This window comes from Sminthopsis crassicaudata, chromosome 1, assembly GCF_048593235.1.
Source record: "Sminthopsis crassicaudata isolate SCR6 chromosome 1, ASM4859323v1, whole genome shotgun sequence".
Taxonomy (NCBI): Eukaryota; Metazoa; Chordata; class Mammalia; order Dasyuromorphia; family Dasyuridae; genus Sminthopsis; species Sminthopsis crassicaudata.
The window spans coordinates 744,727,816-744,753,528 of record NC_133617.1 but is presented as its reverse complement, the minus strand read 5'-3'; the positions used below and the strand labels follow the sequence as shown (position 1 = coordinate 744,753,528).

Below are 25,713 nucleotides of genomic sequence, written 5' to 3'. Positions count from 1 at the left end.
CGGTCCCACGCCCTCCGCCAACGCGGGTGGCTGTTCGGGTGACTGGCGGGAAAGGAGGAGACTTTGCTTCCACCCTCTCATCCCCCGCCCGTCTGACTTAAATCATTTGGTTCAACCTCTTCACTTGCCAGAAAGGGAAACTGAGGCCTCCACGTGACAGCACAGCAAGGGCAGGGTTAAATTTGAACCCAAGCCCTCCGCTTGCATATTTAGAACTCATTCTACTGTGTTTTGGCTTTGTTCCTCAAGCAAAAATAACTTTTCTCTTCCTTTTTCTTTCCTTTATACACCCCACTGAGTTTTCAGGCACTAGGGGTTCCCCTCCCCCAGGTGAATGTAAATATTTGTAAAAAGCAACTCCCTTTGTCTCCCTTCTTTTTCTGTCTGTCCCCCTTCTCCTCCCCTCATCTCCTCACGTTCTTCTTTCTTTCGTTGTATGTTCTTCACTTTTCTTCCTCTGTCTCTGTTAGAGAGATGTCTCTGTCTCTCTATCTCTGTCTCTGTCTCTCTCTCTCTCTCTGTCTCTCTCTATGTCTCTCTCTCTCTCTCTCTCTCTCTCTCTCTCTCTCTCTCTCTCTCTCTCTCTCTCTCTCTCCCTCTCTCTCCTCTCTCTCTCTCTCTCTCTCTCTCTCTCTCTCTCTCTCTCTCTCTCTCTCTCTCTCTCTCTCTCTCTCTCTGTCTCTCTCTCTCTGTCTCTCCTTTCCCTTTCTCTCTCCTTTCTTTCTATCTCACCAATGTTGGATACTTTCTCTATAGAAATTTTCCCCCGTGATGTAGATTTCAGATTTTTAGGGATGGTCGAATGAGACTGTAAAAGCAATCTATCCTAACTCCATTTTGTAGGAATACTTTCTGCAAATGACTTAAAAGAACTGGAGAGGATTAGTGATTAAATGGCTAATGGGGGGATTTTTGTTTGTTTGCTTTTCTATACCTGAGAGAGAACCAGAGAGACTCTTACTTAGTTGGAAAGTCACTTAGTTTGGACACTCAAATCCTTTTTCCTAAAGAGGAATTCTTCACCTTTTCCATGTTTTGGACACCTCTAGCAGCCCTTTCTCAGAATCATATTGTTAAATGCATAAAATCAATTACATGGGACGACAAAGGAAACCAATTCAGTTTTTAAAAACCAAAGAGCTCATGGACTCCAAATTCACAATGGCCGTCCTTCCTAGAAGGAAGGGTAAATGGGCAGACACAGCCAACAAGTCTGACATTGAAAAACCATTTCATCTTCTCTGATTTCTCCCCTTCCCATCTCCAGAAGGCATTTTTTGCAATTCCTCCACCTGGATCTCAGTTAAACTGTGGATTTTCTGTTGAGAGACAAAGAGACACTTCTAAAACAAACAGAAACAGAAGAGGATGTGGTTCCAGGAGCCAGATAGGAAAGCACACAGGAAGAATAACACACATTTATGGAACACAGAGGGTTTGTGTCAAGTCCACCTTGTGTTTATGAAAGAGACACATTAATCTTTGGAATGGGCTGCAAGAGCTGAAAGACCATGTTTCCCTTAGTCTAGGAAGGTTTTGAGAAGGAGATGTGTCTTCAGGAGATTTTAGGAGAGGTGGATCATGGGGAGGGGGAGAATGACCAACAGCTACATGATGGGTAGCTTGGAGTTTATAATGGAGATTTATTCCAATTCACAGCCTTGCCCAGAATGGTCTTTTTCTCCTGATATTCCAATAGGAAGGGAGATGCTTGAGGGCAGGAAGGGTTTCATTTCTTAGTACCTAACACAGTGTCTGATACATAGGAGATGTCTAGTAAATGTTTTTTAATTTAATAATTCTGGGTAAGGACTAATCAAGCATCGATTTGGCCCCAGGGTGGAAACATTTATATATATATATATACTTCAGGATTGGAAAAGAAGCTAGTCTCCAGTGTGGATACTTAGTCCAGATTCTTTACAGTAAAATCACAATTTGTCTATTATTAGTGGAATAATCACTATTAGCATATTATTATTATTATTAGTTATAGCCATTACAGTATTTCCACAAAACTCTTTCTTCTCCATGATTCATGAACAGTAGCTAGTCTGGGAGAATACAGCCCTGGCAACAGTTAACAGGCAGATGAAGAAATTGAAGCCTAGAAAGATTAATATACATTAGGGATGGGATCTGAACCCAGACCCTCATCAAATAAACCCTCTGAGCCTGGAGGATGTTCAAAGCAGACTCCACACACTGGGAGGTCCTGCCAAGTGGGGGTAGTTTTGAGGGTGAGCCTAGAGACAGGCCACATATTTTTTTGGTCCAAGAACCAGTCCAGCTAAGTCCAGAGAAACCCATTTCCAGGAGCCTGTCCACTAAGCAAAAAATTTCTTTTACTCACAACTATTTCTGAGGATCATAGAGTCATTCTGGAAAGGCTGCAATCGTCTCTGGGGGTTGACTTCATCCTTCCTCATGTATCTTTTTGAACTAGTGAAATGTAAGTGGGGCTTTACTAAAATTATTCTGGGTCTGAGCTGTTATGATTCAGCAGCAGCTTATTAAACAGTCGGTTCAACAGATTTTCATACTTATTAGGAAATTATGAAATACAATTTGCATGTAGAAAGAGATGACTATTCTCTCCCACCTGCATATTAAAAGATTAGTTTTGGTCCAATACTCACCTTTAGAGACTCGAGTTCCACTGGCTCTGGATGATAATAGCAACAATTGGCATTTGTGTGGTTTTTCTAATGTTTGCAAAGTGATTTCTCTACATTATCTCATTTGAGCTTCTTAAATCCCAAAAGAGAAAGGGCTGTAGGTATTAGAAGCTTCATCTCACAGCCTGGGCTCAAGGGGGGCAAAAATGATCAGTTCAAGTTCACACGGCCAGTGGGTCCCAGAGGTAGAGTTCTAACTTTTCCCCTACACACACACACACACACACACACACACACACACACACACACACGTCACAACAGTTTATCAGGGGTACTTTACAATCAACAGTCTTCAGAGTGAAGTGGAGGTTGGAGCAAATATATCTATCCCTATAGGCTCATTCTAGTACTTGCTCTCATTTCCCCAATCAAGAGACTGCAGAATTCTAGAGGCAGAAGGAAGTTTAGAAGCTTCTTAATCTCTCTCCTACCCCAATGAGAATCTTCTTCAGAACAATCCTGAGTGATTTTCCAACCTCTCCTAGAAGACTCCAATGAAGGAGGGACTCACTACTTCACCTTAGTGTTTAGTATGATGGCTGGCACATAATAGGTACTTAATAAATGTTATTGATTAACCAGTTGACTGATAAATAGCTTGCTCCACAACTGGACAAATTCACGGCCTCTAGAATGCAGGTTGGACCCCTTTTTTCTAGACCAGGGATTCCTAAATTTTTTGTGTTGTGAATCCTTTTGCAAGTCTGATGGACATAGATCCTTTCTCAGAAATTTTTTTAAATTAATAATTGACATAAAGGTTAAATTTCACTTGGAGGTTGGTGAAAATAAAGATATAATTTTTCCCATGTAAGTTCATGGATCCCTTGGAATCTATTCATGAATTATAGGGGAAGAACCTTGGTTTAGGCTGGAATGATCTTTCTGCATCCTGTCATTTAGTGAGTTAAGCATTTCTCACAGCCTTGTCTTATTTGGAGATTTCATTAGCATGCTGTCCATGCTTTTAGGTCAGTGATTGACAAAAATGTTAAACACAAGCCAAGCACAGGTCCCTGGGACAGTCCATTGGAGCCATCTTTCCAAAACAACATTAAGCAGTCATGACTACTCTTTGGATTCAAACACTTGCCCAGTTCTGATTTCACTCAATTTTAATTTTTTTTCACTTAATATTTTTCCAATTGCATGTAAAGCTAGTTTTCCATATTCACTTTTGAAAAATTTTGAGTTCTATATGCCCAAAGAGCTATAAAACTGGGCATATCTTTTGATCCAGTAGTACCACTACTGAGTTTATATCTCAAAAAGATCATTTAAAAAAGAGAAAAGGACCCACATGTGCAAAAATGTTTATAGCAACTCTTTTTGTGGTGGCAAGGAATTGGAAATTGAGTAGATAACCATCTTGGGGAATGGCTGAACAAATTGTGCTATATGGATGTAGTGGAATACTATTGTGCTTTAAGAAATGGTGAACTGGCAGATTTCAGAAAAATCTAAGTGCCATCCACATCCAGAGAATGAACTAGACACTGAATGTAGATAGAGGAATACTATTTTCACTTTTTTCCTTCCCATGATTTTCCTCTTTTGTTCTGATTTTTTATTTAACATGATTAATATGGAAATATGTTTAACATGACTGTACAGTATAACCTATAGCAGATTGCTTTTTGTCTTGGGGAGGAGTATAAGAGAGGGAAGGAGAAAAATATTTGGAACTCAAAATCTCACATAAATGAATGTTGAAAACTATCTTTACATGAAATTGGAAAAAAAAATACTATTAAGTGAAAACAAAAAGATTTGAGTTTCAAAGTTTTCTCCTTCCTTCCCTTCTCTTCCCCATTCCTAGTTCAGCAAGCAATCCAATATAGGTTATATATAAAAACATGTTAAAACATATATCACATTAGTCATATTGGAAAACAAGTGATTCCACTTAATTTTGCTGTACATCTCATCTACATGTGGTCTTTCCCAAAGGGTATCAGGCCTTTGTTAATATATTGGGGAAGAATGAGAATTGAGAGAGTTCTTGATAGGCTTAAATCTTGGGCTGGAATTAATAATCTGCTCTTTAATGGGAATAAATATAAAGTTGCTTTCGAATCTGGAAGCCCCACCTGTTAGGAGGAAAAAGAATTTGTTCTGTTTTGTCCCAAAAGACAAATCTTGGAGTGATGGATAAAAGTTGCAAAGAAACAAATTTAGGCTTTTATGTCAGGGAAAACTTCCTAAAAATTAGAGTTTTCCAAAAGCAGAAGAGACATCCTCTGTAGATAATGAGTTCTTTTTACTGGAGGTCTTCCAGCAGAGCCTTGATGGCCCCTATTAGCTGTGTTGTAGAAGAGATGCTTTTCCTGGCACAGGTCAGACCAGATGACTGCTAATAAGTCTGTCTATTAAAAATGCATTGCTAAAATCTAGGTAAATAATATCTAATCTAACATTCTACTTACCTCGTCAAAGAAGAAAACAAAGTTAGCCTGGCTTTCTGTCCAACATGCAACCACATGGGTTCTTTGTTATTGGTACCTCCTTTTCTGCATGGTCATATGTCATCCCTTTGATAATGATTTCTAGAATTTTGCCAGGAACCAAGCTGAAACTTAATAGTCTATGGTTTACAGAGCTCATTTCTTCAGGTTTTGTGTTTTATTATTTTGTCTATTATTTCTTATTGCTGTTGTGAGCATTGTTATTGTCTATTATTATTTTTTGCTTTTTTGGTGCTTTTGTTTTTGTAAAAATGGGATCATTCTGTGGCTATTGGTTAAAAGGAAGGAAAGAAGGAAGAAAGAAGAAAAGAAGACCTGATAAGCAAACATTGGAAAAATATTTGTCCTTTTCCAATATTGCAATACCTCTTCTTTAAACTTTCAAAGATTATTGACAGTGAGGACTCAGCTGTCACCCTTACCAGCACTTTTAGTATCTAAAAATATAATTCATCTGGGCGTGGAGACATTATCTCGTGGAAGGCATTTAGATTCTCCTCTCTCTCTCTCTCTCTCTCTCTCTCTCTCTCTCTCTCTCTCTCTCTCTCTCTCTCTCTCTCTCTCTCTCTCTCTGTCTCTGTGTGTGTTTCTGTCTCTTTTTTGTATTTCTGTCTCTCTGACTTTGTCTCTCCTTCCTTCTTTTTTTCCCTCTCTCTGTCCCTCCTACTCCTTCTCTTCTTCTTCTACTGTCTCTATTTCAGGATTTTAGTTTTTTATTTATTTGAACTTGATAAAGATGTGGATACACAAACATCTCTTGATATGCTTGAAAAAGAGCATTGTATGTGAAACTGTGAGTCCCTATCCCATACAGCTTGTTTTTTTTTTTTTTTTTTTTTTTTTTTTTTTTTTTTTTTTTTTTTTTGAGGCTGGGGTTAAGTGACTTGCCCAGGGTCACCCAGCTAGGAAGTGTTAAGTGTCGGAGATCAGTTTTGAACTCAGGTCCTCCTGAATTCAGGGTTGGTGCTCTATCCACTGCACCACCTAGCTGCCCCCTTGTTGTTTTTTTTTTTGTTTTTTTTTTTAAGGCATAATTTTCATGCCTTAATTCTAAAACTGTTCTGCTTATCTTTATCCCTATCTGAACTTCCATTTTCTTCATTGCTTAAAAAAAACTTTCTTGAAATGCTTTTTTTTGGGTATCACTCTTACTATTTCCTCTCCTTTCCTCCTCAGTCTTCCTCCTTGACTTAAGATCCTTCTTCTTTTGCAACACATAAGTATCATCAAGTTAATCAAAAGGCATACAAGGGATTTGTTTGAAAATGCATGTCTCATATTTAACATGTATTGGATTACCTGCCATCTAGGGGAGGGGGTGGGGGGAAGGAGGAGAAAAGTTGGAACAGAAGGTTTTGCAAGGGTTAATGTTGAAAAATTACCCATGCATATGTTTTATAAATAAAAAGTTATTAAAAAAAAAAAAAGAAAATGCATGTCTCATTCTGCACCTGTAGTTTTCCACCTTTCTGCCAAGAGGTTGGCAGAATGCTTCATAATCAGTTCTCTAGAGTCATGGTTGGCTAGAGTTTGTTGATAAGAGTTCTTAAGTCTTTAAAAGTTGCTTTTTATTACAATATTGATGTCCTGTGTGTATTTTCCCTTCACTCTGCATCAGTTTTCTTTTGTTTTCCTTTTTTTTAAATGAACAGTTTTTATTATCTCCATCCTGTGAAACCCATTTGGGTAACTCTTCCTTCGTTCATTCTTGGCATTTAAAATTGTTTAGTATTTTTGAAAAGGCAAGCAATTTGATCTAGGTTATACAATGTGTAGTCATGCAAAACATTTCCAGATTAATTATGCTGTAAAAGAAACAGATGAAAATTATGTGGACAGTAGTGACCACAAAAACAATCAGAGACTCTCAAGGTAACGAGAGGCAAAAAGAGATTGATTACAATCTTATGAGAAAGGGCAACTCCTAACAGACAAGGTGTCAGAGGAATGCAAAGCACAAACTGCAAAACACAAGATTAAATAGACCAGAAGCCAGCCTCCTTTTCTCCCATTGTCTGGGGCAGTTCAGGCTTACTTTCTAAATACGGAAGTCTATCCCAGAAACAAAAGAATATTAGTAAATAACAAACTCTTAATTCAAATTTCCCTAGAGAACTGCTATACAAGCAGATTTGGACGAGAGAATTCTGCTACCTGAATTCCAAAGCCATCATGGCCTTTAAAAAAAGTACTTACATCCTAATTAAGAAGTGGTGGGAAACAGGAGGGGAAATGTTCATCCAAGACTATTGAATACCTGCAGCTCAACTTATTATTGCTCAACTTGCTATTGTAAAGACTCAAGGCCATATTCCCATGAGAGGTCTCCACTCAGTTTATCCCATCCATAAATAAAAATATCTGCATCAATTCTTACAAGTCTTCTGAGATATTTTCGAATCTATTGCTTCCATTATTTCTTATACCACAATAATATTCCATTCCATTCCCTTGTAAGTAGTAGTTTGATGGTGAGTGTTTAACAATCAGCTCTCCAAAAAAAATAATGCATGCCCAGCACACTTTTAAGTTTAATGGACATTATTAACATTCCATTAACTTAAATCTGTAAATCAACAAAACAACCAATTAAGATTTCGTTTGTAGCATTTGTTGATTTCTTGGGTTTAAATGCTCACATTGGAAATTTAACAATTAGCTCTCACCAACATCAGTCTGTTTGGGGATCATGTAACTAATTAACATACCAGAATCTCTTTTTTTGTAATATAGGAGAGTTTGGGTAAAAAACAGCAGAGTGACACAAAGATGACGGTTAATAAAACTTTATTCTACTTGCAGAGGAGAAAAACAGATGTTAAAAGTGAACAGTCTCTGTGTTCTGCTCCCATTGTCTTCAACCAGGGGCAACTCATAGTAGTGGGGAGGGGGGGTTTCTAGATGTGAACTTCCCCTTGCTATCCCAATGAAGGCCAGAACTCCTCAGGGATACAAAGAAGACAAAGAGCTGGCTGACACTAAGATGATTCTGTCCTGTCATCCATTTATCCAGAGTGGAGGTTAGGAGTGGAGTCAGGAATGACATGACAGGATTTTCTCTTGTTCGGTTGTGTCTGATTCTTTGTGACTCATTTTGGGTTTTTTTTTTGTTTGTTTGTTTGTTTGTTTGTTTATTTTTTGGCAGAGATACTGGAGTGGTTTGCCATTTCCTTCTCCAGCTCATTTTACAGATGAGGAAACTGAGATAAACAAAGTTATGTGACTTTCCCAAAGTCACCAAGCTGGTAAATGTCTAAAGCCAGATATGAATCCAGGGAGATGAGACTTTCTGATTCTAAGCCCACTTCTCTATCTACTTACCATCAGACAGCCTGGCTATTTTCCACAACAACTAAAAAGGAGTGAGAGACGAAGAGCAAGAACATAGAAAACTGTAACTCTAAATGTATCAATGGAGCAAGAGGTCGGGGACGGGAGGGAGTAGTAGGAGGGTGTAAAGCCCAATCTCTGGATTTATTAGTCTTGGCAAATCCCTCATTTTCCACCAGTTCCCACATTTATTACTGCAATTAACCAAACAAATCACTCCACCAACCAAGAATGGCCAAGCATGACTACTTACAGAATTGAGCTACTAGCTTATCAAAAGAGATACTCTCTTATTATCTCCATCCTCACCTTGGACACCAACTCCCTATTTACCAGCTCCGATAAAATGATGTATTCTCCAGAAAGACTCAAGGAGGGCTGAACTGGACATTGTAAAAACTGCCATTTTTCGTTTCAGTAATGTGTAGATCCTACAAGATTTTGTTAGGATTTTCTGCAATCATGGTTTGCTTCCAATAAAGCCCTTGGAATTAGCATAAGCAGGTTCACTCAGGATATTGGCAGGAGGTTTCCATGAATCAGCCATACAATTAGGATACCCCAAGGCTGAGACACATCGGGCAGTGGGCCTGAACAAAGTCTAATAAGCTCAACTTTAATTTCCTCTGTCTTTTCCCTCTCCCCATCCTCCAACAGCAAGAAGGATGCGTGTATGTTTCAAGCTCCTGGGATGTCCTTGCCTGTTCTTAGCTCCATGTGGTAGATTTATGACCAAGTGAATCTTAGATGATTGACTGTGTGGGGCAGTTAAGGTTCTGTGGGGCTTCTGGGTCTTTACTGCTTAATGGGAAAACCATTTTATTGTCTTACTCATTAATCCAAATCATGCACACAGATGGCTCTCAAAAGGGACCCAGCACCTAGCCCAGTATCTGGCACAGAGTGGGCATTTAATAAATGTTTCCTGGCTTTCTGACTGACTTACTTAAACAGACCCATGAGTTTATTGATATAGAGAATTTCCAGAGTAAGAAACTCACTTTGCCAATATATATATATATATATATATATATATATATATATATATATATATATATATATATATGTATATATATATATATATATATATACATATGTACATATATATATACATATGTACATATATATATAAATATAAATCTTAACTGCATTTTATCTTTACTTAAGATATTTCAAGGTCACATATCCAGAATTTGTCAGAAGCAAATCTTGAATTCAGGATTCCTTATCTCTGAGCTGCCTAGCTATTTTACCACACTGTCTATTGAATTTTAAATGATGCCTGCAATTCAAAAATAAAACTTTGGAGAAAAAATGAATTAGAATTTCAGAATTGGAAGGGATCTTAGGGGCCATAACTAAACAAGAATTCTGCCTATACCTTATTTGACCAGTGGTCAATCACTCCTTCCTTGAACACCTCTGGAGAGTATCAGTCCATTCCCCCCCCCCCCCCACCTCTGAGGTGGTTTCTTATACTTGATCCTCTGGAAATTTGTCTTCACATTTAATCTATTCGTTTTTCTATAACTTCAGCCCATTTACATCAGTGTAGGTAAAATCAAGTAGATCGTAAATGTGCCCCCCTTCTCCCTCCTGCCAGCATTTTCTTCCTTTTGATTGGAGGACTAGAAAGCAGAGAGTGCTAAACTCCTCCTCAAAACCTTTCCTTACAGAGGGCAGGAACTGGACTCAGTTTACTGTACTTTCCATCTGTAACTCTACTGACTTTCAATTCCATGATACTTTCTTCCCTGATCCCTTTTCACCTTTCTTATGCATGTTGTTTTTTCCCTTTAGATTGTAAGGAACTGCCATTAGAACAGTAATGAATTGAACCAGCTACACCCAGTGAAAGAATTCTGGGAAATGACTATGAACCACTACATAGAATTCCCAATCCCTCTATTTTTGTCCACTGAATGTTTGATTTCCTTCACAGGCTAATTGTACACTATTTCAAAGTCTGATTCTTTTTATACAGCAAAATAACTGTTTGGACATGTGTACATATATTGTATTTAACATATACTTTAACATATTTAACATGTATTGGTCAACCTGCCATTTGGGGGAGGGGGTGGGAAAGGAGGGGAAAAATTGGAACAAAAGGTTTTGCAATTGTCAATGCTGAAAAATTACCCATGCATATATCTTATAAATAAAAAGCTATCATAAAAATTTTTTTTTCTTTACACACAAAAAAAGATTGTAAGGAACTGTCTTTCTTTTTCTTATTTATATCCCCACTATTTAGCACATAAATGTGGCAGCTCTTTTTATGGTGACAAAAAATTAGAAAACGAGTGGATGCCCATCAGTTGGAGAATGGCTGAGTAAGTTATGTTATATGAATGTTATGGAATATTATCGTTCTATAAGAAACGAGGAGCAGGCTGATTTCAGAAAATTTGGAAAGACTTGATGCTTAGTGAAGTAAACAGAACCAGGAAAAGATTGTATGAAGTAACAGCAAGATTATATGATAATCAACATTGATAGACTTAAGTCTTCTCAGCAAGACAATTCAAATAGAATTGGAATGAAAGATGCCATCCCCATCCAGAGAGAGAACTATGGAGCATTATGGACCGAATGTGGATTGAAGGATAGTATTTTCACTTAAAAAAAAATTTGTTGTTTCTTGCCTTTTCTTTCTTGTGCTTTTTTCCCCTTTTGGCCTGATTTTTCTTGTAAAAATGGTAAATATGAAAATATGTTTAAAAGGATTGCACATGTTTAGTTTATATCAATTTGCTTTCTGTCTTGGGGGAGGAGAAAAATTTGGAATATAAAATTTTGCAAAAATAAATGTTGAAAACGATCTTTACATGTGTTTAGAAAAATAAAACACTATTTTTTGTTTTTAAATTTTCATTTCCCATAGATTCATGTAAAACAACATTTTTGAAATATATGTACAAATTAAAAAAATATTTCCATATGAATCTTATTGGGAGAAAAAATCAAAACAAAAGGGAAAAACCATGAGAAAAAAACTAAAAGAAAAAAATTAATATAGCATGTGTTTATTTACATTCAGTCTCCACAGTTCTCTCTCTAGATGCAGATACTATTTTCCATCCAAAGTTTATTGGGATTGTCTTGGATCTCTGAACTGCTGAGAAGAACCAAATATATTATAGATGATCATCCTACAGTCTTGCTATTGCTGGGTACAATATTTTCCTGCTTCTGCTTGCTTTATTCAGTATCAGTTCATATAAATCTTTCCAGGCTTTTCTAAAATCATTTTTTATAGAACAATGATATTCCATTATCTTAATGTACCATACATAATCTATTTAGCCATTCCCAAGTTGATGGGCATATACTCAAAATAAATTACTATTAAGGGAAAAAAAAAAAGAAGACTCTTCTTCCTGAATTCAAATCTAGCCTCAGATACTAACTAGCTGTGTAACCTGGAGCAAGTCTCTCAACCCTGATTGCCTGAGAGTCTTCAGCTGTAAAAAGAGCTGGAGAAGGAAATGATAAACCACTTCAGTATCCTTGCAAGAAACTCCAAACAAGACAAGACTGAAAAATTAACTAAACAACAATTTCCTTTCCTGTTGTCTGACTGCTTCTGCTATTAATTTCTTCACATAACCTCAAAAAATCAAAACAAAAAGGAAAAACCATGAGAAAAAAAAAACTAAAAGAAAAAAATGTATATAGCATGTGTTTATTTACATTCAGTCTCCATAGTTCTTTCTCTACATACAGATACTATTTTCTGCATTATTTTTTCCCCCTGCAGAACTGAATTGGCTTTTATTTGGTCTTTTGCCAAGTTCTTCAATCAGCCAGACTCAATCTCTTTCTTTGCCCCCTATTATATTAGGGGGAAGCAATCAGGATTAAGTGACTTGTCCAGGGTCATCAAACTGCTCCAGATGAAAGCAGCAATATGTTAAAGGGGAAATTTGTTTCACAGATACAAAAGAAATACAAAGAAAAAAATTTTGGAGAAAAACATTAGATCATGAAGAAATTAGAAGGGGATTGTGCAAAAGGAAGAACATAGTGAGCTTTGGGAAAAAAATTAGAATTCTAAGAGGTAGAAATGAGCATGATTAGGCATGCAGGGCATGGGGTACAGCCACCCAATCAACCAGGCATATAACTTGGATGTCATCCTTTCCACCTGACTCAGTCACTGGACACAGCCATTCTGCTGTCAAGTCTTGTTGTTTCAACCTTTACAGACTTTCTCATATATATATATACCCTCTCTCCCATCATTCAACAATAACCCTAGTATTGGCCCTCATCATCTTTCTTCTGGACTATTGAAATACCCTAATTGGTCTCCTTCCTTCTAATCTTCTGCTGTCTAATCCATCTCCCACAATGGCCAATTTAATGCTCTGAAAAACATCTCTTCAAATACATACTTTAGCTGTTTTATTAAAAGATTAAACCAATGTACTTTTGGCACTCCTTTTAGGAATTCAACTGTTCATCTCTGAAAAAAGCTGTATCCTACATCTTTTGCCAATTGGTTTGATAAAACTTTTGTCTCCTCCGGAGGTTCATAGACTCTTAGATCTGGAATAGACCTGGGGGGGGGGGGCAATTCCAACTGCCATCTGAACAAATATCTCCACTTGGTCATAACTGACATTGAACAATTCAGCATCTGTGTGGAGACCTCCAGTAAGGAGACCTTCTAAGGCAGATTGTTATACTTGGAACTTTGGAGGTCAAATCTAAATCTGCAGCTGAGTCACACAAGTCCCAACCCTCTTCCTCTTGACAATCTTTCAGATACCTGAAGATAGATGTTTCCCTTTCTCCCAAGTCTTTTCTTTTCTAGACTAAACACCTCTAGGTCCATCAACCACTCCTCATGTGACAGGATATGGACCCAAGGCCCTTCACAATTGTGGGTATTATCCTTGGGAGCCCTCCAATCCATCAGTGTACTTCCTTACCCATGGGGCCTAAAGCTGACCTCGAAACACCAGATAAGGTCCGACAGGGCTGGAACAGGACCATGGCCTCTTAATACTGTCTGCTACACAATTCAGGGCAGAGCAAGCCTTTTGCCATGTCACACTGTTGATTTGTATTGAGCCTGGACTCCTGGGTACAATGTTAATAATGAAATGATGATAACATTTGGCAATATTAACACTCAGACACCACTGGGCTCTTCTAAAATGTACCATATTTGATTGTCAGGAGAGATAGGGCAAAAAGCTTTGGGAATGCTGCCACCTAGTGGGAGAAAGAGTCCCAATAAAGTACATTAAGAGGATGTCCTGATAAAATGGGATGTAGAGCCCTAGGAAATTTCTTGATTCCTCTTGACTCAAGAAATATGAATCCTGTATTCATGGATTAAACATCTCTGGATCATGTAGTGGCCTAAAATGGCAGCCCCCTTCCCATTCTTAAACAGGGATGCCGCTCACAACGGACACCAAAGTTCCAGACTCCAGGAAGTTTGTGTTTCTGTATGGCTAAATCACACTTGAAACAGTGGTGAGAGAATGAATGGTGTGAAACGGGAAGACTATTATTTTATTTACTGATGAAAAATTAATTTTATTGATACCCTTTTTTATCATAGTAATTTTTGTATACACTCTTACTCCCAACTGCACCCTTACTATTGAATTCTCCCTTATAATAAAAAGAATTTAGGGAAAAACAAAAACATAGTGGCTGAATCTGATCTTCTTATGTAGTCTTGTAGTTCTCCATCTTTTTTTTTTCCAAAAAGACAACAATATGTTCCATTATCTGATTTCTGGGACTAAGATTATTGTAATTATTTGGTGTCTTTTTACCATTAACATGACAATAGTATTGAAAATGATCAGGGCATCTGGTTTATTTGTGATTAATTCAATAAGCATCTGTTGGCAACAAATTAAAAATATTACTAAACATTGTTTATTGAAGGCCTAATTTAATGTCATTTCCCCAAGCTTCATTCTTTTTTTTTTTAACTTCTCAACAATCTTTGAGACTGAACACTCTCTTCTCCATACTCTCTTCTCTAGAATTTCATGACATTGTTTTCTCCTGGTACTGATCATTACTCTGTTTTCTTTTCTGGATCTTCATCCAGGTTCATGACCCATGGATGACTCATTCAGATCAGTTTTGGGTCCTTTTCTCTCTCTTTACAGTTGCACGTGGTGATCTCCTTAGCTTTCATGGCTCCATCCAGCCTCTCTGTGTAGATGATTGTGGATATATTTGTCCCCACTAATCTCTTTCCTGACCTTCAGTCTTGCCTCTCTAACTGCCCATTGGACAGTTTGACCTGGATGTTTCATAGACATATTAAGCAACATCTCCAAAACTGAATTAGAAATTTTGTTCTCTACAAATACGGAAGACGACGCGACTTCCTATTTTGGTAGTTCCATTAGTGTGAGTGTGAGGAAGTCCCAATATGGAGCTTTTCCCTTCAAGCTATATCTTATTAGAACTAATCAATAACTTCTGGGGATACTAAGAGCCTCAAGAGATTAAGTGAATTACTTAGGAGTGACACAGCTGGATGCATCAGAAGTTAGAATTGAAGCAAGGTCTTCCTGAGTCCAAAGCTACCTAGCTATATGGTGAGAGGCAGGGAGGAGAACTGATGATAATAAACATGAGAAGTTGGAAAATAAATCTACTTTTCAAAAATGCAATAAGCTGCTGGTGCTGTTGGAAGAGATATCTTTCCCCCCCCCCTAAGGCTAGGGTTAAGTGACTTGCCCAAGGTCACACAGCCGGGAAGTGTTAAGTGTCTGAGGCCAGATTTGAACTCCGGTCCTCCTGAATTCAAGGCTGGTGCTCTATCCACTGCGCCACCTAGCTGCCCCCGGAAGAGATATCTATAGAACATTTTGAAGTTTGCAAAGATCTTTACATACCTGATATAAATTGACTATCACTGATGTGAAATAGAAATCATAGTTATTACCAATTCAGCGATCTGACTCTTCATAACCCCATTTGGGGTTTTCTTGACAGAGATACTGGAATGGCTTGCCATTTCTTTCTCCAGCTCATTTTACAGATGAGGAAGTGGAGGCAAACAGAATTAAGTGGCTTGCCCAGGGCCACACAATTGGAACGTTCCTGAAGCCAGATTTGGGCTCAGGCCTTTACCAAATTTCCAACCAATCATGTTATTCCCTGTATCTCAGCTCTGTAGTCATGTTGCTCTTAATTCCATGATGTCATCTACCTGTTCTTTCTTCGGTTCTCCCCAAAACCTATGAAAGAAAGCTGTCCATCTGCTTGGGGGCTTTGACATAAATGAAAGCAATCCACTGGCCCATTTATTGACAAGTAGCATGCTCTGCTAATGAATGTTTTCTTGCTTGGAAATCTGCCCCAATTTAGCCTTTTGCTAAATCTTAAACACAACAGTAAGAACTAATAAATGCTTATTGACTTATTTAAAGAAAAAATACTTTCCATCAAACTCTCCACCCACCTCTTCTAGGTTCTTTCACACTTTCTGCCAAGCTTTCCAACCTCTGACCACTTCCCAAAGGCAGGCACGGAGCTGACAAGTTCCCTTTTCCTTCCCAGGGTGCTTCACATTTACTTTAAAAATAACTTAAACCTGTTTTTTCATTAGTGCACTTCCTTTGTGGAAACTCTTACCACCACGGCAACTCAGCTTCAGGACTTCAATTTAGGGACTTTTGAAAATTTGCGTCAGACCCTGAGAGGGTAATTGAGCTACCCAGGGTCACACAGCCAGGAAGAATAAGGACTTAAAGATAGGTCTTCATGACTCAGGGACAAAGATAGGTCCTTGCACTTGGTGCTTGGCTCATAAAGACATTTTTTAAATGTAAAAAAAAAAAAAGTATATATTGGGGCAATTAGATGATACAGTGGATAGAGCACTGGTCCTGACATCAGAAGGGCCTGAGTTCAAATCCAACCTCAGATACTTAACACTTCCTAGCTATGTGACCCTGGGCAAGTCACTTAACCCCAATTGCCTCAGCCAAAAAAAAAAAAATCATATATCTTGGAGGAGGGAGAAGGAGACCTGATAGGGACCAAAAGAACAAAGGCTTAATAAATGTGAGTTAGGAGTGACTCTTTGATGAAATCAGAGTTCTGTCTGGCAGCCAATGGAAGGAAAACTTAGGGGATGAAAGTTCTGAGGAGCCAGTGTTTCTACCATTATTGCCTGTTTAAAAGAAAAAAAGTGGAGGAGGGATTGTCCCCTGTCGTTTTCATAGCTGTGCTGTTGTATTCTGGAGTTTACCTATCTTACTGGTCACCTAGGCTGGTGATTCATCATTTTTAGCCCAACTCAGATATTAATGTTCTCTGCCCATCTTTGAGCCACAGTTGCTCATACTTCTCTCTAGTTCCATTACATGTTATTTTCCCTCTGAGAACTGAAGCTCCTTTTAATTTTTCATTGGCTGTGGATTCACTTTTTTCAGTTTTGATATTGGTAATTTTTTTCTTCTTTCTTTTCTGAATAAATTAGCTAATGAATTATCTATATGAATTGTTTTCAAAAAAGGAGCAGTAGTTTTATTAGCTAAATGGTTTCTTTGATTTTCAGGATTTTTATTTTGGTGTTTAACTGGGATTTTAAACTTTGTGGGTTTTCTTGTTTGTTTACTTGCTTGGTTTTTAGTTGCATGCCCAATGCATTGATTTTCTCTCTTTTGCTGATCAATGCATTATAAATATAAATATAAAAATTTCCCCTAAATATTGGTTTTGATGCATCTCCCAAATTTTGGTACATTGTCTCATTATGTCCATTATTTCTATTATTTATTCATCAATCCTCCCATTCTTTAAGATTAAGATTAGTTTCCAATAATTTTAAATCTCTGCTTTAGAAATTCTTTATTGAATATTATTTTTACTACATTATGTTTAGTGAAAGCTTAATTTAACATTTACACTTTTCTGCATCTTTGTGACAGTTTTTGCTTTGCAAAAGTGGACTATTCTGCAGACTTTTACATAAAATAATTTTTGCATAATGTGAATTTGCTTATAGTCATGGGGAAGAGAGAAAAGTAGGGAGACAGGAAGGGGCCATATGCCTTTGGAGGGAAGGCACCAACATATAGTTCAAGAACATGTGGGGCTTGGGAAAGAAAAAAAGAACAGGAGGAACATCATGTGGGGGCCAAGGCTAGCCACCCAGAAGACTGGTTGTATCCAAGAGGAAGACCACATAGAGGGCAGACACATAGGGGTCAGATTTAGACACAGACAGGAGAGAACAGGTGACGTAGTCTGAGTTAGACTCATGGTATCTGAACACAGATGGATGGAAGACTGACAGACAGGGGCTGAACACAAAAGTGGGAAGGCAAGTGGGAGGTTGCAAAGGTCTCTCCTTCCTTGGCACTAGAGGTCTCAAGCCAAACTCCTAATCTAATGGCAGCTGTGATGAAAGTCTACTTTCACTTGGAAGTTTGTGAAGGGGTAGGAGGCTGTGGAATGTTGAACTGAGAGGCAGGATTGCATCCAGAGAAAGCACAATATGATAGGTCAAAGTTAACAAAGGTAGGTTTTGGAATGTGTATTTCTTTCAGAATTCTTTACATAAGAAATGACATCCTAGATGATCTAAGAAATGATAAGCAGGTGGATTTCAGAAAAACCTGGAAAGATTTACATAAACTGATGCTGACTGAAGTGAGCAGAACCAAGAGAACATTGTACACAGTAATAGCAACATTTTGTGATGACCAACTCTGACTGACAGGTCTTTCCAGCAACGCAACTATCAAAAGACTCATGATGGAAAGTGCTATCCACATCCAGACAAAGAATTATGGAGACTGATTGTGAATGAAAGCATACTATATTCACCTTTTGTGCCTGTTATTTTTCCCTTCTGTTCAGATTTTTCTTTCACAAAATGACTAATATGGAAATATGCTTTAAAAGATTGTGCATATATAACATATGAGATTGCTTGCCAACTTTGGAAGGAGGAAGAGGAAGGAGAAGGGAAAATGGAACTCAAAATCTTATAAAAGTGAATGTAATTTCTTTTTTTTTTTTTTAGTTATTTCTTTTGCCTTTATTATTTTGTTTTCTCTCATCCTGAATTTTGCTGTGATGGGAAGAAGAGAGCTGAATTTGTAGAGCTATCTTGCCTCTACCTCTTTGAAATAGTTTTTTTTATTAATTTTTATAATTATAACATTTTCTTTGACAGTACATATGCATAGGTAATTTTTTTTTTTTTTACAACATTACCCTCTGTTCTTCCTTCTGTTCTGAATTTTTCCCCTCCTTCCCTCCACCCCCTCCCCTAGATGGCAGGCATTCCCATACATATTAAATATCTTATAGTATATCCTAGGTACAATATATATGTGCAGAACCAAATTTTGTTGTTGTTGTTGTTGCAAAGGAAGGATTGCATTCGGAAGGTAAAAATAATCTGGGAAGAAAAACAAAACAAAACAAACAAACAACAACAACAACAAAAAACAATGCTCTCAGTTTACACTCATTTCCCAGCGTTCCTTTTCTGGGTGTAGCTGATTCTGTCCATCATTGATCAATTGGAATTAGATTAGCTCTTCTCTATGTTGAAGATATCCACTTCCATCAGAATACATCCTCATACAGTATCATTGTTGAAGTGTATAATGATCCCCTAGTTCTGTTCTTTTCACTCAGCATCAGTTGATGTAAGTCTCTCCAAGCCTCTCTGTATTCCTCCTGCTGGTCATTTCTTACAGAACAATAAGATTCCATAACATTCATATACCATAGTTTACCCAACCATTCTCCAATTGATGGACATCCATTCATCTTCCAGCTTCTAGCCACTATGAAAAGGGCTGCCACAAACATTTTGGCACACACAGGTCCCTTTCCCTTCTTTAGTGTTTCCTTGGGATATAAGACCAGTAGTAGTATGGCTGGGTCAAAGGGTATGCACATTTTGATAACTTTTTTGGACATAATTCCAGATTGCTCTCCAGAATGGTTGGATTCTTAAGTGAATGTAATTTCCATGTAATTGAAAAAATATGATTGATAAAAATGTAACCAGGAAATATTTAATAAAATAAATAAAACCAAAACAGAATATGAAATATTATGTTTGCAATGTGAGCATTTATACCTTGAAAATCAGAATCCCCTATTAGTTAGGGATTGATTTGTTGTTTTGTTGATTGTCTAGAGTTAAGAAAGCAATACAGAAAATGTTCATGATAAATTCAACTTTAAAATGTGTTGTGCAAATATATATATATATATATACATATATATATATATATATATATATATATATATATATATTTTTTTTTAGAGTTGGTTGTTAAATACTTATCAGTAGGTCCCTGCTTGTACGAACCTATTTAAAAACATTGTATTCTTCCTTGCTTCCTCTTTTTCTTGGTGAGTAGTAAATACATGCTTGTTGACTGATTTTATGAAGCCATTCTGACTTTACAAGTAGCTCTTTGGATGTTTACTCTGCCACCTTCTCCCTAGAATTGGCTACTCCAAAGACCCTTCTGGATAATGATCAATACCCATCTTTCCCCTGGAGACCACAGATCATTATTGGGCTATTTGCTGCCATTCCCGAAAACAAACCCGGGACTTTTATTATTATTAATTTAAAGCCAATGGACACTCATTGAAAAAAAAAAAATTCTACCTTCTGTGAGAAAAACGCTTAAAACACTGTTTCCAAATATAGAGCTACAGAGAGCTCAGCTGTTCCTGCAGTTATACCTCTAGTCCCTGAAAGAGGTTATACTTTAACCATGTTGTAAACAGTTCTTATGAGGGTGTGATTGAGATAATGCAATGAAGGAAGGACATTATTAACAGATCTTAATGTCAGAGAGATCGACTGATTAAACTCTCCATAGATAGATCAGGTGTAATAGCAAAATACTGCTATTAACAGAAAAGGGAATGTGTGTGTGTGTGTGTGTGTGTATGTGTGTGTGTGTGTGTATTTCTCTCCCCCCCACCATGGATTCAAATCAGAATTGAATCCCCCATCCTTCTATCTCTCTCCCCCTTAGCCCATCTCCCTGCTCAACCTAGAATTAAATGCACACATATATATATCCACATACACAGTAAATATAATCATGTAAATACACATGTATACACATGCACATATAAATATATACACACATAAAGATGTACTTATATAGATAGATATGCACTCATATATATATATACTTGTGTATATGTATACACACATATGTTAAGGGTTAGTTGGACTGACATTGGACATTGGAAAGGACATTCATGGGGAGAGGCTCACTGCTGCTGTTCTGCTCCAGAGAACACAATAAGAAGAACTTGCTGGAAAATACAAAGAGACCAATTTCTGTCAGATCTGAGTGAACCCCTTCACTCAGATGGAATGGAATGGAATTATTGGAATATTTATTTTTGAGGACAGGATCCTGTCTCACTTTTGAACTCTTAGCCCCAGCACTTGGCACAATGTTTGGTATATAGTTAGTACTTAATAAATACCTTTCCGCTAGTTGTGTGACTCTGGGCAAGTCACTTAACCCCAAGTGCCTCAGCAAAAACAAATAAATAAATGTCTTTCTAGTCATTGACTCTTTCATTCATTTTTCATTCATTCACATGGCATCACAGACAGAACAGGGATCCTTGGTGTGTGTGTGTGTGTGTGTGTGTGTGTGTGTGTGTGTGTGTGTGTGTGTATAAGGGGGAATATTATGAAGGTTCAGTCATGTTACTATTGAATTACTATATATTCAGTTATATTATTCAAATATAGATTAAAGGGGGCAACTAATAATATAACTTAATAACAACATCTAAATAATTAAAGCAAAAATTAATCAAATTGTTGGGAGAAATAGTATAATCATAATAGTAATCCTTTTTAGACACAGACAAATCTAACCAAAAGACATACAAAAAAAAGAAGTTAAGGATGTGAATAGTAATTGAAAAAAGTTAGATAAGATAGATCTCTGATGATTACTGAATGGGAAAAGAAAGGAATTTGTAAACATTCAACTACATATGGCACCTTTACAAAAACTGACTGTGTACTAGGGCATTAAAAATTCATCCTCCCTCCAAAATGTAGAAAAGCACAAGTACTAAGCATACAATTTACTGAACATAATGCAATTGGAAAATATATAAAGAGCTCTTAAAGAATGATTATAAAAGTAACTGGAGAATAAACAACATGTTAAAGAACTAATCAGTTATAGAGTAAATTATGAAAACAAGAGAAAAAATTATTGAAAGAAATAATAGAGATAAATCACCAAATATTTTGGGTTGTAGCTAAAAAGGAAATGCTAATCTCTAATTGCTCATACAAACAAAACCAAAACACAAACAAAAAAGAGAAAAAATATATCAATGAATTGGGCATGGGATTTAAAAACTTGAACAACAAATCAAAACATCTTAACTAAATAACAAAGTAGACATGAAAATTTAAGAAGATATTAATAAAATTGAAAGCAAAAAGACCTTAGAATATATATATATAAATTCTAAAGTATATATATATAAATTCTAAGGCATATGTATATATATAAAACAAGAGCTTGCCTTCCGCCCATCAATTATATTTATTTATCTTTAATATTCTTCCTTTTTTTTTAAATTCTGACTTCTTTCTTCCTCTCCTCTTCCCTGACCATTGAGAGGGGGAAGCAATGTAATGCCCATTATAATTTGATGTATGCAAAACATACATCCATACTAGCCACATTGCAAAGAAAAAAAAGTTAAAAACAATATGTTTCAATCTTCATTCAGAGTTTATCAGTCCTTTCGGCTAAGGTGGATAGCATTTTTCTTTGTTAATCTTGTAGAGTTGTGCTGGATTGTTGAATTGATCAGAATAGTTATAGTTACATAACCATATAGTTACATGGTTTTTTTGGTTTTCAACTGGTAAAATAAGTACCCAACTAACCTGACTTCTTAGAAGAGAGGAAAACCAAATTGTTCATATGAAAAGTGAAAAAGAGGAACTTACAAAAATCAAAGAGGAAATAAAAGAAATTATCAGACACTATTTGCCAAATTAATATAGCAAAACTAATAATTTAAAAGAAATAGAGAAATACTTAGAAAAATTAAAAATAGCCATAATACCAAGAAAGGACTATTTAAATAAGCTAATGTTAGAAAAAGAAAATACACAAGCCAAAAATGAACTCCCAAAGAAAAAACTCTAGAAACAAATGGATTTACAAATGAATTCTATCAAAAATTCAAATAATAATGAACTCTAACACTACTAAACCATTTCCATTATGGGAAGCAATTTGGAACTATGCACCCAAAGTTACTAAACTGTCTGCACCATTTGATCCAGAAATACTACTAAGTTTATACCTTAGAGAACTTTTTTAAAAAGAGGAAAAGGATCTATATGTACACTCACATTACGTGACAGCTCTTTCCTGGTAGCCAACAATTGGAAACTAAGGGCATATCTCCTATTGGAGGATGGCTAAACAAATTGTAATGTGTCAAGGAAATAAAATATTGCTGTGCCATGAGAAATTATGAAATAGACAGTTTCAGAGGAAGCTGGGAAAACAATAAATTTATACAAAATGAATAAGAGAATAAATTCATACAATTATATTATAGAGAAAAACAACTTCAAAAAAATGGAGAATCCAGTCAATGAAATGATATTCTGAGAATCCAAACAAATGAAAATGAAGCCCACCACTGATCTCTTAATGAAGAGGTGTTGGGTTTAATAATGAAGAAAGAGACATACACAGCCAAAGTGAAGATTTGTTTTGCTGGACTATGAAGCTATGTATTGAGAGCTTTGGGGGTATATAAATTGAGGGCTTTTTGAGGATGAATAAAATTTACTCAATGGGAAGGAAATAAGGGGAGAACAAGATTCATTTTCAAATGTGCTTGATAATTGAAAAAATAAAACTTTTTTTTAATAATAGCTTTTTCGTTTTCAAAATCCAAAATGCATAGAGTTTCCAACATTCATCCTTGCAAAACCTTGTGCTCCATATTTTTCTCCCTCCCTTCCCTTCCCCCTCCCCTAGACAAGTAATACAATATAGATTACACACGTGCAATTCTTCTAAACACATCTGAGCTACCTACCGGCCCTGGATCACTCAGCCTTTGAGACTGACATTATGAGAAATGAATTTGAAAGATCGGCTGCCCGACAACCAATTGAATCGCTTAGCATTAAACACTATGAACTTCCAGCTCCCTCTTCTGGGCAGAAGAATGATATCACGTCATGGCAGGAACGTGTAAACAATTCCATGGCCCAACTGGACCATCAGGCAGTTCCCATCGAAAACCTTGAGTTGATGTCACAACACGGTTGCAATGCCTGGAAAGTATATAATGAAAAGCTAGTTCATATGATTGAACAAGCCCAGAAGGAACTGCAGAAATTAAGAAAACATAGTCAGGATTTGAACTGGCAGAGGAAGAACATGCAACTCACTGCTGAATCTAAATGACGAGAAATGGAGTCGACTTGGGTCTCTCTCCTCAGTAAAAATTATGAGATCGATGGGACTATTGTACAGCTAGAAAATGAAATCTTCCAGGGGCAGCTAGGGGGCGCAGTGGATAGAGTATTAGCCTTAAATTCAAGAGGACCTGAATTCAAATGTGATCTCAGACACTTAACATTTCCTAGCTGTGTGACCCTGGGCAAGTCACTTAACCCCAGCCTCCTCAGGAAAGAAAAAAAAAAGAAAGAAAGAAAATGAAATCTTCCAAATCAAGAAACAAAGAAAACATCCAGCAGGATTTCCGAAAAACTGGAATGTAGGGGGAAGGGAAAGAAAGGGCATCTTAGGAATTCTTAAGGCATCAGGAAATTGAATGATTCTCGAATCATGGTAAGAACCTGTTGAGAAAGTGGTAATGGCCTAAATAGCCTGTGAATGCTTTAGGAATATGATAGAAACTTAGAAACTGTACAGAATGCGTGAATTAAAGTTCGTCGTATTATATTTAATTCTATTTGTATATTTCTTTGGTAAATAAAATTTTACCTTGAAAAAAGAATATTAGACCCTTCCAGCATTCATCATTATCCTTTCCTGTCATCTTAGCCAGACTGAGAGGTGTGAAGTGGTAGCTCAGTGTTGTCTTTATTTGCATTTCTCTAATCAATAGTGATTTCGACTAAAATAAAATAAAAAAATTTATATTAAATATTTATAAAAATAAAAAAGAATGGTCAAATTTCATTGAAAGCTTTCCTTCATCTGGGGGGAGGGAGGCCTTTAGTTTATGTCTCAAGCTTTCAGTCTTTCTGTTATTGACATCGTGGTACAGATACGGTACAAGAAGACTTCCTAACCATTTAAAGAAATGACATGGTCACGCTTAGGACCTTCAAAAGATCCCTTAAATGCAAGTTTCATCCTACTCCAAGTAGCTATAGGAAGAAAACGAGCTCAAATCCAAAGTCAGACACTTCTATGTGACCCTGGCACAGCACTTAATTCATGCCTCAATTTCCTCATCTGTAAAATGGGGGTCATAATAGCACATACTTCGCGAGGTTATTGTGAGGATCAAATCAAATGAATATTTGTAAGGTGCTCCCGGCACATAGTAGGTTCATAATATTTGTAAAATGCTCGGAACATACTAGGTTCTTTAAAAAAAAAAAAAAAAAAAAAAAAAAAAAAGTTGATTCTCTCCTTGCCCCTTTTCTCATCGTCTCCTTAGTCCTTTGGGACCCAGCTCAAGCATTCCAAGGCCTAGGGGTTGGGATAGGTCTGCGAAGTGGTCGGAAAGTGCCTTTTTCCCACTGGGCCGCTCTTCCAGGGCGCCAACCGCCCTGGACCTCCCCTGCTGTGCTCCCGAGATGCGGGGCGGACAGCCGGCCGGGAGCAGCCAATAGGCAGCGAGCACATCTGGCCATGTCTCCCTCTCCCGCTTCTGCCCCCCACCCCCACCCCGGTTGCCCTCCTCCACCCTAAATGCGCCAGGTGCGTCCTTTCTCCTCTCCTCCCCTGAGGCGCCCCAAGGCCTCCGCAGCTCCCCTCCCCGCAAACTTTTGGGGGATGGCCCGGGACTCCGGCCCTTCCGCGTGCCGGCTCCCCGGCTCCGCCCGCGAGTGCTGCCGGGCTCCTGGGTTAGCTCGGGGGCTGCTCCCGCCCCCACCTCCCAGAATCCCTTCCGCCCCAGGACCCCCCCAGGCCAAGGGGAGAGAGTGTCGTACCCACTCCCAGCTCGGCCTGGGGCGGCACCGCTGGCTTCCA

General features: G+C 37.4%; 1 pseudogene; it reads left to right on the top strand.

Annotated features, from left to right (window-relative positions):
- The window catches only part of LOC141551474 (pre-mRNA-splicing factor SPF27-like), a 25,463-nt pseudogene extending 661 nt beyond the window's left edge, over positions 1-24,802 (top strand).
- Positions 24,803-25,713: the final 911 nt, after the last annotated feature.